Here is a 15329-nt window from a genome sequence, read left to right as displayed (position 1 = left end):
CCCAAAGTTCACTTCCTGCCGTTGCCCATTGGCTTGGCTTCCGGATCCCTCCGTGCGTCTCCCTGAAACCACAGGTACCACGGCCTTGAGAACTCCAGCCTCTCCTCTTTGGGAACTGGAAATGCATAACAGCAACCAATAGCCAATCTGAATACACATCTGAGTTTGCACTTGTACAGGATATACTAAGGAAGTGTGTGTATTATGTTATATATTGTACCATGAGTTGGATAAGGAATAATGTAAAATAATATTAAATTATTGTGTCCCACATGATTCTCAGCCCCAGTCCCACTATCCTAACATTTCAGTATTCTTGTTTTAGACTCACTTTCCACAAATTGTTGGCTATTAACTGGATTAAGTCTACCGGGTTGCCATTTGCCTATATGCTCATTAATACTTTACCATTTGATTTTTTTTTTAATTTTTTTTTTAACATTTATTTATTTTTGAGACAGAGAGAGACAGAGCATGAACGGGGGAGGGGCAGAGAGAGAGGGAGACACAGAATCGGAAGCAGGCTCCAGGCTCTGAGCCATCAGCCCAGAGCCTGACGAGGGGCTCGAACTCACAGACCGCGAGATCGTGACCTGAGCCGAAGTCGGATGCTCAACCGACTGAGCCACCCAGGCGCCCCGACCATTTGATTTTTTTTATAAAAAATTTTTTCTTAATTTGAGAGAGAGAGAGAGAGAGTGCACAAGCAGGGGAGAGGAGCAGAGGGAGAGAGAGAGAAAGGGAGAGAGAATCTTAAGCTCCACACTGGGTGTGGAGCTCGATCCCACAACCCTGGGACCATGACCTGAGCCAAAATGAAGAGCTGGACACTTAACTGACTGAGCCATCCAAGCACCCCTGCCATCTGATTTTTTTGGTCTGTTTTTATATGGAAATACAGTCTTCTGTTTCAGAATTTTCTGTTTATCTAGTTCATTGTGTATGCACCTTACATTGGGCCTGTCAGTGGCATCTGACAGATTATACTCTAATAGGTTTGGATAATTGTGCAACCTACTATTATCAGCCTTGAGTAACTGACCCTCCGACAGGGTGTTCTTTTTATGTGCCACGGAAAACACTGAGAATTCCAAGCGCTGGCGACTCACTCTTCTTCTGATGGAAATACCAGTTTTGAAAAGCTCTGCAAATGCTTTGCCACAGTTTCCCACCATGTTTTATGTCACATAGCAGGCCCTCTGGAATCTTCCCCAGCCCCGAGAGCTGAGGTCATTTGTGCTGGTTAATTTTATGTGTCAATTTGACTGGGCTAAGGGATGACCAGATAGCTCGTAAGACATCATTTCTGGATGTGTCTGTGGGGTTGTTTCTGGATGTGATTGGCATTTGAATCAGTGAACTGGGGAAAGCAGATGGCCTTCTCCAGTGTGGGTGGGCATCATGCAATCCACTGAGAGCATGAAGAGACCAAAAAGGTGCAGGGAGGATTCCAGCTCTCTCTCTGTCCGGGACATCGGTCTTCTCCGGCCCTCCGACTGGGACTCACACTGTTGGCTTCCCTAGTTGTCAGGCCTTCAGACTCAGCCTGGAGCTACGTCATTGGCCTTCCTGGGTCTCCAACTTGTAGACGGCAGACCGTGGGACTTCTCGGCCTCCATATTGCACGAGTCCGTTCCTTCTGATACATACGTACCTTCTACTGGGTCTGTTTCTCTGGAGAACCCGGACTCATGCGCCTTCCATAGCTACGGGGCCAAGCCTTCCTAAGGGTTTCAAGGAAGCCTCCTCAGCCTTTCTACAGGGTCCTTGAGCAAGGGGGAGCCTGAAACACTGGTCCCGCCATTCACCAGGCTGAGTTGAGCCTCAAAGCAAAATCAGAGTCACCAAATCATCTCTGGAGGCTGACGCGGGTGCAAGCCAAAGAACCCGCAGAGTCCCCCACAGGCAACTGTTTCTCTAACAGAGAGGTTACAGAAGGGAGAGACTGAATTTATTAGCTGTCTCCTTGGCCCGCTGCTGCCTGACTTCCTTTGGGCTCACCAGACGTAGTCGAGACGCCAGACACATACGCATGCATGCTGCCATTTGTGTGTCTGTGTTAAAGTTGACTTAATTAGGAGGGCTTACCTCAAATAAATGCTTACATGAATTCTCTTAGCGGTGTAACATTCTCGTCGCCTGCCTATCGCGCTGTGCCTTGTGGCTGAAAAAGGACAGGACGTATGAAGAGTGCAGCCGCTATGAAGTCATGTTTACACGCATTGATGTTCCGTAGGAAGAGAAAATGGGAGTGGGGTCGAGCGAACTCCTGTAGGATAAATAGAGATAAATAATTCAGATTCTCATTATAATAGAGGCATATAGCTCTGGTGCATGGGAGCGCCCTGCCTTTGTGCGAATTGGTATGCAGTGCCTGTTCAGAAGCCATAGCATGTAATCTAGCATTAATATTAACATAAATCAGAGGCAGGAATTAGCGATATTTCCAAAGTCTTATAGGATAACTGAATTCACACTATATTGTTTGGTCCTCCTGGGCATTTTAGTAATCGTGTAATAGAAATGTTGAGGTAGTTGAGATACTCTTTATCATACTCTCTGAAAGGATCTTTAACACAAGGTCTTTAGTAGACAGTTTTGATAGAATGCGTCGAACAAAAAGAAATATGCCTATTTTGGTAATATGGGTATGTTTCATTAGCTCAGCCCGCAGCGATATGACATTACATTCTAAAAGGAATACAATTAATAACAATGAGAGATTTTTAGCTCTCAGACTGTAGCTGGAGGAACCGAGCGCGATGCCAGGGCAATTAAGTGGAGACGCTGGGTTACCTTTGTCTGCACACCCTTAACATCACCCTGTCTCAGTGCGTTGAATAGGTATTTCTTTGGCGTAGAATTTGCAATTTATTTTGATGTTTCCTCTAATTCAGGCCACCATGATAAAAACTGGTGTTTTTTTTTTTTTTTTCCTGTCCTTTTTATCCAGGTCAGAAAACAAATCTTTTAAAATAACTAGCTGGTAGAAACGAACGTTTCTCCAGGCGGGCGTAGCTTCCACGTTTCTAAAAGGGAATACGTGACTGCAAGGAAGATGTACACGGCGACTGCCGGGGACTGAACAGGAGGCAACTGCCCTACTGATGCAGGGGGAAACCGTAGCAACACCTGAGAAGCAGGCATAGCCCCTGCCTTACGTAACAGCAATCCAGGGGAAAAAGTTGTACTTTGAGACTATTAAAATAATCAGCCAGGATATTATTCTATTCAGTGGTAACCTTTATGTTTTATGTTAAATGACAGTGAAGGTTCTGGAACACGGTGATTCCCCAGAGTCTCGGTAGCTGAGATTTCTTTTATTTCTAAAGAGGATTCATTTCACTCTGCAATCCCGAAACTGCTCTTGGCTCCATTCACTGGTCAGTTTTAATAGGCGTGGCGAAAGATAAAATGCTTTGAAACATGAAAAACTCTCTGGTTTTTACAAACAGATGATGAAGAGACTGGTTGAAAATCCCATTTCTGTGCGTCCTGTCTGCTTCAAGCCTTCGGAGTCACAGTTCTGTTTGGGCAGAGGGGGAGGAGGTTGCAGATAATTGGTGCTGAGGAGAGAGTGGCGGGGGAGGGGGAGGCAGAGAGAGAGAGAGAGAGAGAGAGAGAGAGGAGAGAGACCCCCACCAATCATTCCGGCTGCCCCAAATTTACCCCGACGGACTTTTCTTGGCGAACATCTACAGTCTGTAAGCAGGTGTCTAGAAATGTTGCCGTGGAGTGTGAGCCTTGGGGGGATTAATACGCAACTCCATTTCCACTCATGAGTAATGTATTAAAATTTTGTAGCTAATAAATTCTTAATCTGCGAGGCTCCAGGTTATTTCTTACTTACACAGCGACTTGGTTAATGTAACACCAACCTGGCCACGGCTCCGGCTGCCTGTCATCCCCTGTGCTGTTTTCCCCGAACGCAGCCGGCCGGACCGCCGACTCCCCCTTCCCTGCGACCACTGCTTAGTCCCTGCATATATGCAGCAGCACACGCGTCTTCAGACAATTAAATCACACCAAACTGCTCAGGGACTGCAGACCTGCGAGGGTTATGTGAGCGGGCCCCCTCCCCTGCTAAGTATTATTGACAAATCCATCAAGGGCAGTGATGCATTGGTTTCCACCTTACCTAGAAGGACACTAGGGCAACAGTGACATGCTGTCACCGTGGTAACTGCAGCTGAAGTGAACAGCCTGTTAGGATAGGTGACCTCTGCTGGCGTGGCGCCTGGAGATAGAGGACTCGCCTGGCTGCCATGTCATGGGGACCCCAAGGAGCGGCCCAGTGCCCTCAAATTGATTCATTAGGCCCTAAACGTATCGATCGCTCCAATTTGCAGGAATTTATTATATTGATATTGGACTGATTAACATTTTGTGCCAGACTGGTTCGATATGTGCTTGTAACAGCTTTTAATGATGAATTGACTTTTATGATTCCATCTCAGGGCTGTCAGTGAGCTGTGAACTGTGGGCAGGCTCGCTCCTGGACTGTCTCTCAAGTGGCACAGGGCAGTGATTGAATACCTCGGAAATTAGTGTCCTTGCTGTCTCGTTTTATGAAAGATAAATGCTATGACATTTAATGCAGACCTTAATTTAGAACAGAACTAAGCAGATCATTTTGCAATTTAATCATAAACAGGTAAATATCAAAACTTGTTTAGCATTTTATAAGTAAAGCACACAGAAAACAGAAGCGCACGCGCGCGCGCGAGAGAGCAGGCGGCCGGGGAGGCGGCAAAAGGCAAAATAAAATAATATGGGCTGGAGCTGAGCAGCATTTTAATAATCACGTACTTTATTAGGACCAACGTCCGAGCCCGTTTTTCGGCCCAGAATATACTGCTCTCGTTCAGCGCGTGCTGAGCCCAGGGCGTGCTGTTGGGCACCGGCTGAAAAGTTAGCATTTACCTTCCGGGCCGCAGGCAGCCCCTCGCGATATTGCCTGGTGAGTCGCGGAAAATACATTGAGCGATTTGCCACAAAAGCAAATAGCAGACTAAGGGACCGGCTCCAGTTTAATACGTGCCCCTGACACGTAATAAGGGGGATATCACACTCGGCATGGTTTACGCGTTACCTCAAACAACCGTAAACATTATGAAAAGGCAGCGCGGGCAGACGAGATCTGATTGTGCTCTCTAACAACAGACAGAGAGGAGGGTGCCGGCTGGGGCTGCCAACTCACACCTTCTCGTATTCATATTTAAAGCGTATTTCCTTCCTTTCATTTTAATTAAAAGACTTAAGTTAGGGAGAAACTGTCTAAACATCACGTCAAATTATTCATGTTTGTACATACAAGGAGTAAAATAAAACGGGTCTCCCGTGCGTGGTTCTTCTCTCTTCTTCACCCAACGCGTGTTTTTCTATCACGTTGCGCACAGAGTAAGGACCCCTTTATCTGAGGTGCGGTTGTCAGTTGCTAATGTGTAACCGCACCTATGCGGTATACATATTTTACGGCCCCGTTCTGAGATACGCTCAAACCACGGCACTGTTATTTCACCCCAGCCCTTCCACTGGTGAAGATCGTGGCGGGGGGGGCGGGGGGGTCACTGAGCCAGGTGCCTTAGACACCGAAAAGTGCATCTTGTGGCCCTATTCCCTGGTGACAGAGGCCTCGGCCATCCCTTTTCCTGACCTTGCAGGCAGACCACCTGACACCCTTCCCACCTGTGTGTGGAGCGATGGTTTTGTTGTCATCATTCTTCCATCTGATGGAAAGCAGAGCTTAATTGGGTTTCTCGATACGTGCCTATCCGCGATCTTTGAATATATGTATTTCTCCTCCGCGGTCTGGAGCGCCTTCCCCTCACCGTCTGTCCCAAATTCTGAGCCTTGCTTGTCATCGGCGGCCGTTGGCTACGCGTGACGTCCTGATCCCCACCCCCCACTGCCCGTTCAGTATCCAAAGCAGAGATGGGGACAGAGAACGGGAAAACCTCTCCTGTTTGGAAGTTGAGAAAAGCAGAAACATAATTGCTTTCGTTGGATCACAATCCCGAAGAGCAAAAGACGTTTTAAACATCTGCCCTTGCTTTGATTGCCTTTACGTCTTTTCTCTTTTGGGCCACCGTTCATTATTCTGCATTATATTCATTACCGAGAAATCTCTTCCAAGCCAGTATTTTCGTATGCCGAAGGACGACGTGGATTCGGGGTATTTAACCCGATCCAGCCCCACACAAACCCATAATAGACTATCACACACCGCACATAGATCAATTCTATAGTGAGACCTGTGTTTCGTGCTTACCGATCTGGTTCTCGCCATTGTGCCAGAAATACCGTATCCCCAGGCACAGAGCGGGGAAGTGGATCTCTTTCCAGTTTCTCCTTTTAGTGGAACGGGGAAGAGGAAGAATCTGGGGCTCTCCCCAAGCCCCGCTCTGACTTCACGCTGCTGTGCTCCGCAGCGGAGCCTCCTCTCGGCTGTGTAAACGTACACACTCCGGGCGGGGCACGCACTTCAACCCCTCCGATCCGCCGATTGTGTGGCTTTCGCCAATTTTCCTCCATGAGGGAGGGGTTTGTCCTTTTGGTGTCTCATCGGCATCATATGCTCACTATGCTTCTCAAATTAGAACTCAGATTTCTTAACTTGGTCCAAACCCACCGATTTCGTCTGACTTCCATTTGTTCCGCAAGGAGAATTTGCAGGAGTCGCTCGCTCCGCTCTGGCCTCTTTCCTTCCAACCACTAATCGAATAACTTTCTGTATCTATTTTATCTTCTGTTTCTGCTGTCAGATACCTGTCATACTATTAGCAGGAATTCCATGAAAAATTTAACAGGAAAAAAAAAAATGTTGATTTCCCCCCCGTGGCCTACTGGAATACAGTCTCTCCGTATCCTGTGGTTACGAGCCTTCAAAATGCGTACCTTTTAGTGAGCATTTTAGCTCAGGCAGAGGAAGGTACAAAAAGTGTAGGCCACAGTCTTATGCTACATCTCACACCTAAGGAAAAGATTCAGAAGTAGAAAACACGCCAAGTTTCTTATTAAAAAAATTTTTTTCCTCTGTGTATGTTATTCGTCAGAGCTACCAAAGAATCACTCTGGTATGCTTTACTTCATACATGCAGACAAGCCGTATTAGACCGCTTCGTTGTAGTAGAAATCCTAGTACAGGATATTTCACATTTTTGATACTAAAATTTCAACTAGGTATTGACATTTTACTCAACAGTCGTTGCCTTTAAATGGACGGCCTGATCCGTCACAATGGTCGGAAGATTTCTTGTTTTACTCTATTTTGTAATCATACTTGGGGCTCTCTAACCTGAGCAACAATACCTCCGGTAGAAGATGCACATATAGCTTTATCTCCGCTTAGTGTCTCAGTCAGTCTGGGCTGCGCTAATGAAGTACCGTAGACTGAGGGGCTTATAAACAACAGAAAAATTTCTTTGTCAACAGGACGCTCGCTGGAAGTCTGCCATCAGAGTGCTTGCATGATCGGGTCCTGGTGAGGACCCGCTTCCCGGTTGTAGGTGGCCAACTTCCTGCTCTTTATGTGGTGGAAAGAGAGTGAAGCAGCTCTCCGTCCTCTTCCTGTAAGGGCGCTAATCCCATCCACAAAGGCCTCATCCTCATGACCTAATTAATTATGTCCCAAAGCGCCCCCACCTCCAAATACCACCTCATTGGGGATTAGATTTCACTATAGGATTCTGGGGGCAGGGGGAGGGGACAGAAACACTCAGACCACAACACTGAGGAAAACATTTTTTTCCTGAGATATTTCAGTAGCCACATGAGTTGGTGTTTTAAACCTGGCTGAGCTTATCTCTGCGACCTTCCTAAGGCCTCCAGGGGGAAGCCATTGTTGGCTTCCATGTTTTTGCTGTGCGAAGGGATACGGAAATGTCAGTACACATCTAGTGTTTCCGAATGTCCACGCGTTCGGTTGAGAGGCATACAGAACATCTAGTTTGAGGCGACGCTTCACTTTTTATCTAAGCGTTTTGGTGGTAGGCAGACAACAAGGTCCACTTCTGAGACGTCACTGACTGACCCACTCTTCCCCTCAAGCCCCAGTGATCGCTTTGCCTGAGGCCCCAGAGCGATTTCGTGACCTCCCTCGTCACCAGGGCAGGGCCATCCCAGCTCTGAGTTCGTTCCTGCCTTTCAAGGGCCTTTGCGCTGCTCGCCAAGCAGGTTTGCGGGCTGACCCATGGCACTGGGGGGTCAGTTCGGTGGCTGTGTGGTGGCTTGTCCCCTTGGCTCCCCCCTTCTCCCTCTTCCACATGGGAAAGCAGGGATGGGGGAGCAAAGGGGGACTTGAAGTGCTCCTTTTGTGCCCCTCTCTCATGTGTGTCTCTCCAAAAGTGAAAAATCCTAAGCTTCCTTTCCTCAGCCTTACGCTCAAGTCCCATCAGCCCCTAAGTGCTCTGGCAGCCTTGTTGTCCCACTGCTACTCTGGTAGTCAAGCCCTTACTTCCACCTCCATTTCGGGATCATCTGGAGTTTCTGACACAGGGATGCTGAGATTTGAATGGCACGCCTGTAAGGAAAAAGGAGGAAATATTTAGGGCAGGGAGTCAAAAATCCAATACAGATGTAGGTCTGGCCCTAAAAGAAGGGCGGGCTCCAGGAGACCTGACCCTCGTAGGTCCGTTGCATGCCTGCACCCTGGCGAACCAGTCTGGGCACCCAGATTCCGTGGGCCGAGGTAACGCCTGTAGTTTGGGGCGAGACCATCATTATTCTACCCAGGTCCATCTTAGTCGAAACAGGCCTCTTTCCAGGAGCTTCTGGCCACGGGTGGGTGTACAGGCTCCACCCAGGTTCAAGGAGGAGGTGAGGTGGAGAAGGGGAAAGGAAGACAGACCAGAGCGCCGAGAGGAGAGTGAGCAGGGGGGACAGGGGAAGAAATGGACATTTACCCAGTCTTGACTGTAAGCTAGAATCTTCTGTGCCACTGACATGATTTCAGTGCCTCCCAACATGTGCTTCTTGTGTCACTGATGGATAAGCTTATAAGGTAATCAAAAAATTAAGTAAACTACAGTTAATACAAAGGTTGGGGGGGCAGGGATAATGAAGGTGTTTTGCAATCGGCTGAACTTTGGGAGCCTTTGGTGTTTTCCCATGTCATTATCAAAGCTGTTGGGGTCCAGGGGTCTTTGACATAGGATCATATGGGGCTCTTCAGTCCAGCTGGAATCTGATCCCATCTGGCCTCGGGCCCACATCCTTTGGACTGAACCCTGCTGCCGGGGCAATCCCCAGGCTGGGAAGAACAAGGGTGGTAAGTGTAGTTGTGCAAGATGGAGACCAGCATTCACACAGGACACAGGGCTGAGGAAGCAGAATGAATTCAGGGACTCCCCACCTAGCCATGGTCAGGTCTAACTGGCATGAGGACTGGGGAGGGCCGAGTGACATACACCAGAAAATCCTGAGTCCTTGGGCCACTGATGTCCTGCTTGCTTCCCTGTGGGGCACCTTACCACTTGTTCTCGCCTTGCTCTTAGACTAGACTCTTGCCTCTGCTTTGGGGGTCCTGTTCCCCATTGTCTAGCCTTCCTAATGCTGACTGTTCATCTACCAAGTCTCCCTATGCTGACGGCCAGCGTCCCGGATCATCTGCCAGGAGACACTCAGCTGCCCGCCTGTAGGTCAGAGCTGGCCCCTTGGAGACTGTTCTGGAAGTTTCCTAAAGACACATCCGTATTCCCAAGATTACCTGGCCTTCAGCCCCGCGTCCTAGGTCAGAAGCTTCACTGCCTTGCTTTTGCCATGGCTGACCCGGTAAACCCTATGCGGCTATGAAAATGCTCAAAACCCCTCAAATGGATAGGCTTTCTCTCCAATGTGTTTATCCAATGGGACCCAACCTTTGCCTCTGAGGTTAAAAGGAAGTGGGAATTGACATGAAGAATGAATGGCAGGAGCAGAGTGGCAGAATTTCTCATTTGAGTTTGTTTGTCTCCCGTGGCTCTGCTGCTTTTCCCCGTGTTTGGATATATGGGAAGAAATTCTTCAAATTGCACGTTAATTACCGCCTTTGTGGCTTCCGTAGTATCAGACATTTGCAGGAAATATTACAGTTATAATTTCCAGATTAATAAAACTGAAGACAAAGTTGACCCTGTGGACATAATTTACTGTACTTTGCAGAAGGCTTCTGATAAGGCCCCTCATAAAAGGCTATTAAGGAAAATAAACAACCATAAGGTAGAGAGTAAAATCCTATAAATTACAGCATCCAAAGGAGCTAAACCAAGTGAAGAGATTCAGTGACCCAGTTGTACGTATTGTGTTGTTTACCCAAAAATTCATGGCCAATTGGTAGCGAAGAAATAAAATAAAACCAAACTAAACAAAACAGAAAAACAGCCTTGAATTTCCATCGAGTCTGATTGGCTTTGAAATTGTCAGACCCCGTAGAGAAATAAACAAAACCAAGGCTCTGAGAGTAGCTCTGTGCGGAGGTGCGGCTGCGTGAAGTAAGGAAGATGCCTGAAGGGTGGGGCCAGGGAGAAGGCAACATACACACACACACACACACACACACACATGCCATGAAACAACAGTAGTCTATTGGAATTTTTTTGCTAACACTCTAGATAAAGTCTAGTTAAAGTCACTCAAGAAAATAATGTTAACAAAAAAAAGGAAATAGCATTTTTAGGAGTAAAGATGAGCACAAGCACAGAAAAAAGAAAACCTGAGACTCAGAAACAGACGAGCGGCCCTGGGGGTTTGTGGGGGCCCCCACACCATTGTTTCTGCACACATCTGGTGAGCCTATAGCTGAGGCGGAGTCTCTAGGACAACACAAGATAAGGCCTGCCCCCCTCTGCTCCTCTACTGTGGCAGGACGTTTGAAACCATATCTCTGTAGATGTTTCAGACAGTCTGTGTCTTACGAAATGGCCAGATGCTGTCATTAAAAGGGCTTTCATTGTCTATATATGTTAATTCTGCCCAGCAACCCAGCCAGCTTCTTGGGGCACCTGAGTCAAGAAGTGACCAAAGAACTGAGGAGGATTAACACCCTTTCCTTGCCCCAGATGGATGCAGATCCAGCGGGTGGCCAACGCAGAGTGCAGGGGGAGGCAGCAAGATCCGCCCTGTGATCTGTGTAACCAGTCAACTCTGTGGAACTCACCATCTTGGATTTTTTTTCACCTGTAAGTGGAAATTCTTGTTCCGTGGATCTCACAAGAGAGACAGGGGGAAAAGTCAATTAATCCTTTCCTAGCAGGATGAGAGATCTCTTTTAAAAGGTAAATCCTTGATTAAAATAATGTGACAGTATGGTAAATGCAGAGAAGGGTGTCTGTGTAGAATTATTCGTTGAATAACAATGTCCGACATTTATTGAGTGCTCCACCAGGTACTGCTGGTGTGCTGTATACATCTGATCCCATTAAAACCTCAGAGATTTCCCCCAAATTCCATCGTACACACAAGGATAATGAAGCATAGAAAAGCTGATGAATGGGCCCAAGGCCATGGAGTTAAAATTGGCAGATCCAGAATCCCAGGTCGATAGTCAGATTCTGGAGCCCGCCAGGTAACCCATCATCGTCCACAGCAAACATTTAGCATGATCTATATGCTAATACCTATACCCACGTAATTTCATGTAACATATTATATTATTATATATATAACTATGCCATAAGAGCCAATATTATTTAAGCATTTTTAGTTCACCTACTTGGTGCGTAAATTCCTTTCCATGCACATTGTTCAATCTTCCTGTAACTTAGTGCAGTGCAATTATCATTATCATTATCGAAAGCTGTGTAGACAGGTCCGTTTGGATAATTCTGGTCCAAGGCCTTTTCTCTTCCTTAAGTGGAAGGCCAACCATGGCCCTGTGCAGCTTACCCAGGGACTAGTTGATTTCCCCGTGCGGTCATACCCCACCAGCTCTGTTCTGGGCCTGCTCTGTTTTCTGCACAGCCCAAAGAGCTGGTCTGAGAAGCACTCTCTTGAGGTATCGGCCCAGGCCCTTTCAGGGTGAAATCCAGACCGAAGAGCGCATACAAGAACGAGCCACCCCGCTAACCATGGACCCGTCACTGGGGATCACAAGCATTTTAGGAATACTTCTAACTCTTCTCTGCCAACCTGTGTTTCTTTCAGTTTCAGATAGCGAGTGTGACCGTGGGCACGTGTCACCAAGTATCAGACTCCTGAGCACACTGTTGGGGACTCAGAGGGCCCTAAAATTCAAGCTGCAAGCTCACACCTGTGCGAGGCGTGTAGCCACTTACACATTTGGAGTTTCCTATGAACAAATGTACCATTTACATGTGACGACGTCGCTCTAACGTCGATGACCAAGTCCTGGATCTACCACAGGGTGAAGATTACACTTGCCAATAGACTTCTCAAAGACAGTGTCCTCCTCAGCCTTCACTGCCATCTTCCATTTCCTCAGTCAAGATCTTCACAACTGAGAGTACTGAACGCTAAAATGACTTGAAAAAACTCAAACGCTGCAGCCCTTCGCTAATCCTGGCACTGGTGAAACCAACAAGCTGGAGGGAGCCATCTGGCTCAGTGCTATCGGCTCTCCTGGTCACACGGGGAGGTGAACAGGCATTTGTAAGTTCTTGCCCTCTCAGAGAGGCCATCTTCACATAGGGCCTGGTGACAAAATCACAGAGCAAGAACGTTAGAACTCATGACTCGCTCCTCCCAATCTTGCCAGTTGATAGGTGAAGAGTCCACTTGCCCGGAAACGTACAGAAGGCACCGGGCACAGGGGGGCGTCAGGCCCAGGTCCCCATCTCGGCCTCGCCGAGCCCAGGCGGGTTTGACCAGAGCACAGGCATCTGCTTCAGCTGCCGGATGGAGAAATGTTGCTGCTGACATCTCTCTTTGCACCTCGGGAACGCTGTGTTCTTTGGTGAGCTATGTGCATAATGTGCTTTAGGCTGTGTCGAAATGATGTATTTCTCCAACCAAAAAAGTGGAAAATTCAGATGTACCATATTTTTGTATATTTAGAAACAGCTGGTTGATTGACTGAATTTTTAATTTTTCACAGAAGTGTTTGACGTTGGGGAGACCATGCCTTTAAAATCCTCTCGGGGGAAAGAAAAGATTTATATAAAGTGTCGTTTTCCATAGATATTTGATGCTTCACCAAATGACTACGAACAGAAGTTCAGTGATTGAGAAGATGATCCTTCCTCCCCTACCAGCTGAAGGTTCATTTTCCAAAGTCATGGCCACTGACTCCCGCTTTGGGAATTTGCTCCTAAACTTTTCTTCTGTATTCAGCTGACATCGAGCCCCTTCCACCCCATTTTGGAACAGGCTTTGCAATTGTTGCTACTGTGATTTTGAATAAACAAGCCGGAATATTCTGTCAAAATATTTAAGTCACCGGGGCTGCAAAAAGTAGGCCATTACTGATCTCCGTGCTTTGCATATAATAGACACCCAATATATATTCATTAGGTGTATATACATTGGATCGATATTAAATATTTACTAATTTTTAACATAGCTGCAAAAAAATAGGCCATTACTGATCTCTGTGCTTTGCATATTATAGACACCCAATATATATTCATTAGGTGTATATACATTGGATCGATATTAAATATTTACTAATTTTTAACATGCTCCGATATTAACGTATAATTACTTGTGTGGCGTACTATAATATTCATGCAAATTAATACATGATTAATAATATAAAATACAGTAAATTGAATCCAATTGCATTTCTCAGGGCTAATATAAATGGCTAAGCAAAATGACTCAAAATGCTCTAAGATCCTCAATGGAATGGAGCCCACATTTACTGACTATAGAAGTAGATGGGTAAGTAGTGCTCAATGCTTCACGAATGATCTCACTTAATCTTCACAAAAACCCAGTGAGGAGAGCCTGCCATCTCCAGCTTTACTCATCAGGAAACTCAAGGCTCAGAGAGGGGAAGGAACTCACCCAAACTGCACTGCCCATAGCTGAAGTAGCGTCAAAGTTAGCGTAGGCCGATCTGGATCCAAAGGCCATGTCTTTACGTCCTTAATGCTCCCTTGAACCAACCCTGTCACAGATCTTCCATATTGACTTGTATCCTGCTCTGGGAGGTTTCCGTTAGGCTCCCTGGGCTGGGTGACAAAGCAGGACGTGGAGTGGGCCTCCAGTCTTGCACCTGGGTATTGAGTGTGCCCATGGGCTGGCTGCCCTCTTGCACGATGGCCAACACCCAGCAGGTTGGAACCGATGGGATCCTAACTTTCCAGAGTAATTGAAAAGGTCAGGAATCAGGGGTCACGAGATCCCATCTGGCCAGAGTGAAGGAACAGTGAAATATCGAAGCGTCTTACACCAAATATGACAGACTCAGAAGTCCTCGGGTGGTGGCACTTTTTCTTTTCCACAGGGGTGCTTGCTGTCACTTTCCCCTCTCTTGGGAGACTCAGGCTGTTCCTTAGACAGGGAGCTGGGCTAGTGAAGTCCCTCCCCTCTGACACATTAGTGTGGCCCTAGAGAGGACAGGGAAGGGAGGAAGGATAAATCTTGAGATGCGAGGCCCCCCAAGAGTCAGCCACTGGTGTAACATGTGCACGGGTGGCACCTCACAAAACGGGGAGGGTGCTCGACACCGTGAGGAAGAGAAGGGCTGAGATCTCCTTGTCACACCTGGACAGGCCACCAAGGTCCAAGTTCTTACTTTTCCTTGTGCTCCTAATGGGTCAGTGATTAAAAATCAAAACTCCCAAGAAAACATGATTTAATAATACCATTGACCCTTGAACAAAGTGGGGGCTAGGGGCAATTGAACATTCACATATAACTTTTGACTCCCTGAAAACTTAACTACGAATACCTATTGTTGACTGTAAACCTTACTGATCGTATAAATGCATGGTTGGTTAACATGCATTTTCTATGTTATGTTATTTCTATGTTATTTTCTATGTTATTCTATGCTGCATTCTCACAGTAAGCTTAGCTAGAGGAAAAAAAATATTAAGAAAATCATAAGGGGGGTGCCTGCGTGTCTCAGTCGGTTGGGCATCCGACTTCGGCTCAGGTCACCATCTCTCGGTTCGTGAGTTCGAGCCCCGCGTCCGGGCTCTGGGCTGATGGCTCCTTAGCCTGGAGCCCGCTTCAGATTCTGCCTCTCCCTCTGTCTGCCCCTCCGCTGCTTGCACTCTGTCTCTCGCATTTTCTCAAAAATAAATAAACATTTAAAAAAATTAAAAAAAAAAAGAATATCATAAGGAAGAGAAAATACATTTATGGTTTTGTATTGTATTTACTCGAAAAAAAAATCGGTGTGTAAGTGGACCCACGCAGTTCAAACCCCATGCAGTTCTTGGGTC

At 46.9% G+C, this 15329-nt stretch overlaps 1 long non-coding RNA gene across 1 annotated transcript in view; it reads right to left on the bottom strand.

Moving 5' to 3' along the window:
• Nucleotides 1-635: 635 nt before the first annotated feature.
• Nucleotides 636-15329, bottom strand: part of LOC147582576 (uncharacterized) — a 47927-nt gene continuing 33233 nt past the window's right edge. The window contains exon 3 of the long non-coding RNA XR_015249309.1: nt 636-2269. This is a non-coding gene — a long non-coding RNA (uncharacterized LOC147582576). The remainder of the gene's footprint in view (nt 2270-15329) is intronic.

Source organism: Puma concolor, chromosome A3 (assembly GCF_028749965.1).
Source record: "Puma concolor isolate L17-30 chromosome A3, mPumCon1.1.hap2, whole genome shotgun sequence".
Lineage (NCBI taxonomy): Eukaryota > Metazoa > Chordata > Mammalia > Carnivora > Felidae > Puma > Puma concolor.
The sequence above is the reverse complement of the archived record's forward strand: the minus strand, read 5'-3'. Positions and strand labels throughout refer to the sequence as shown.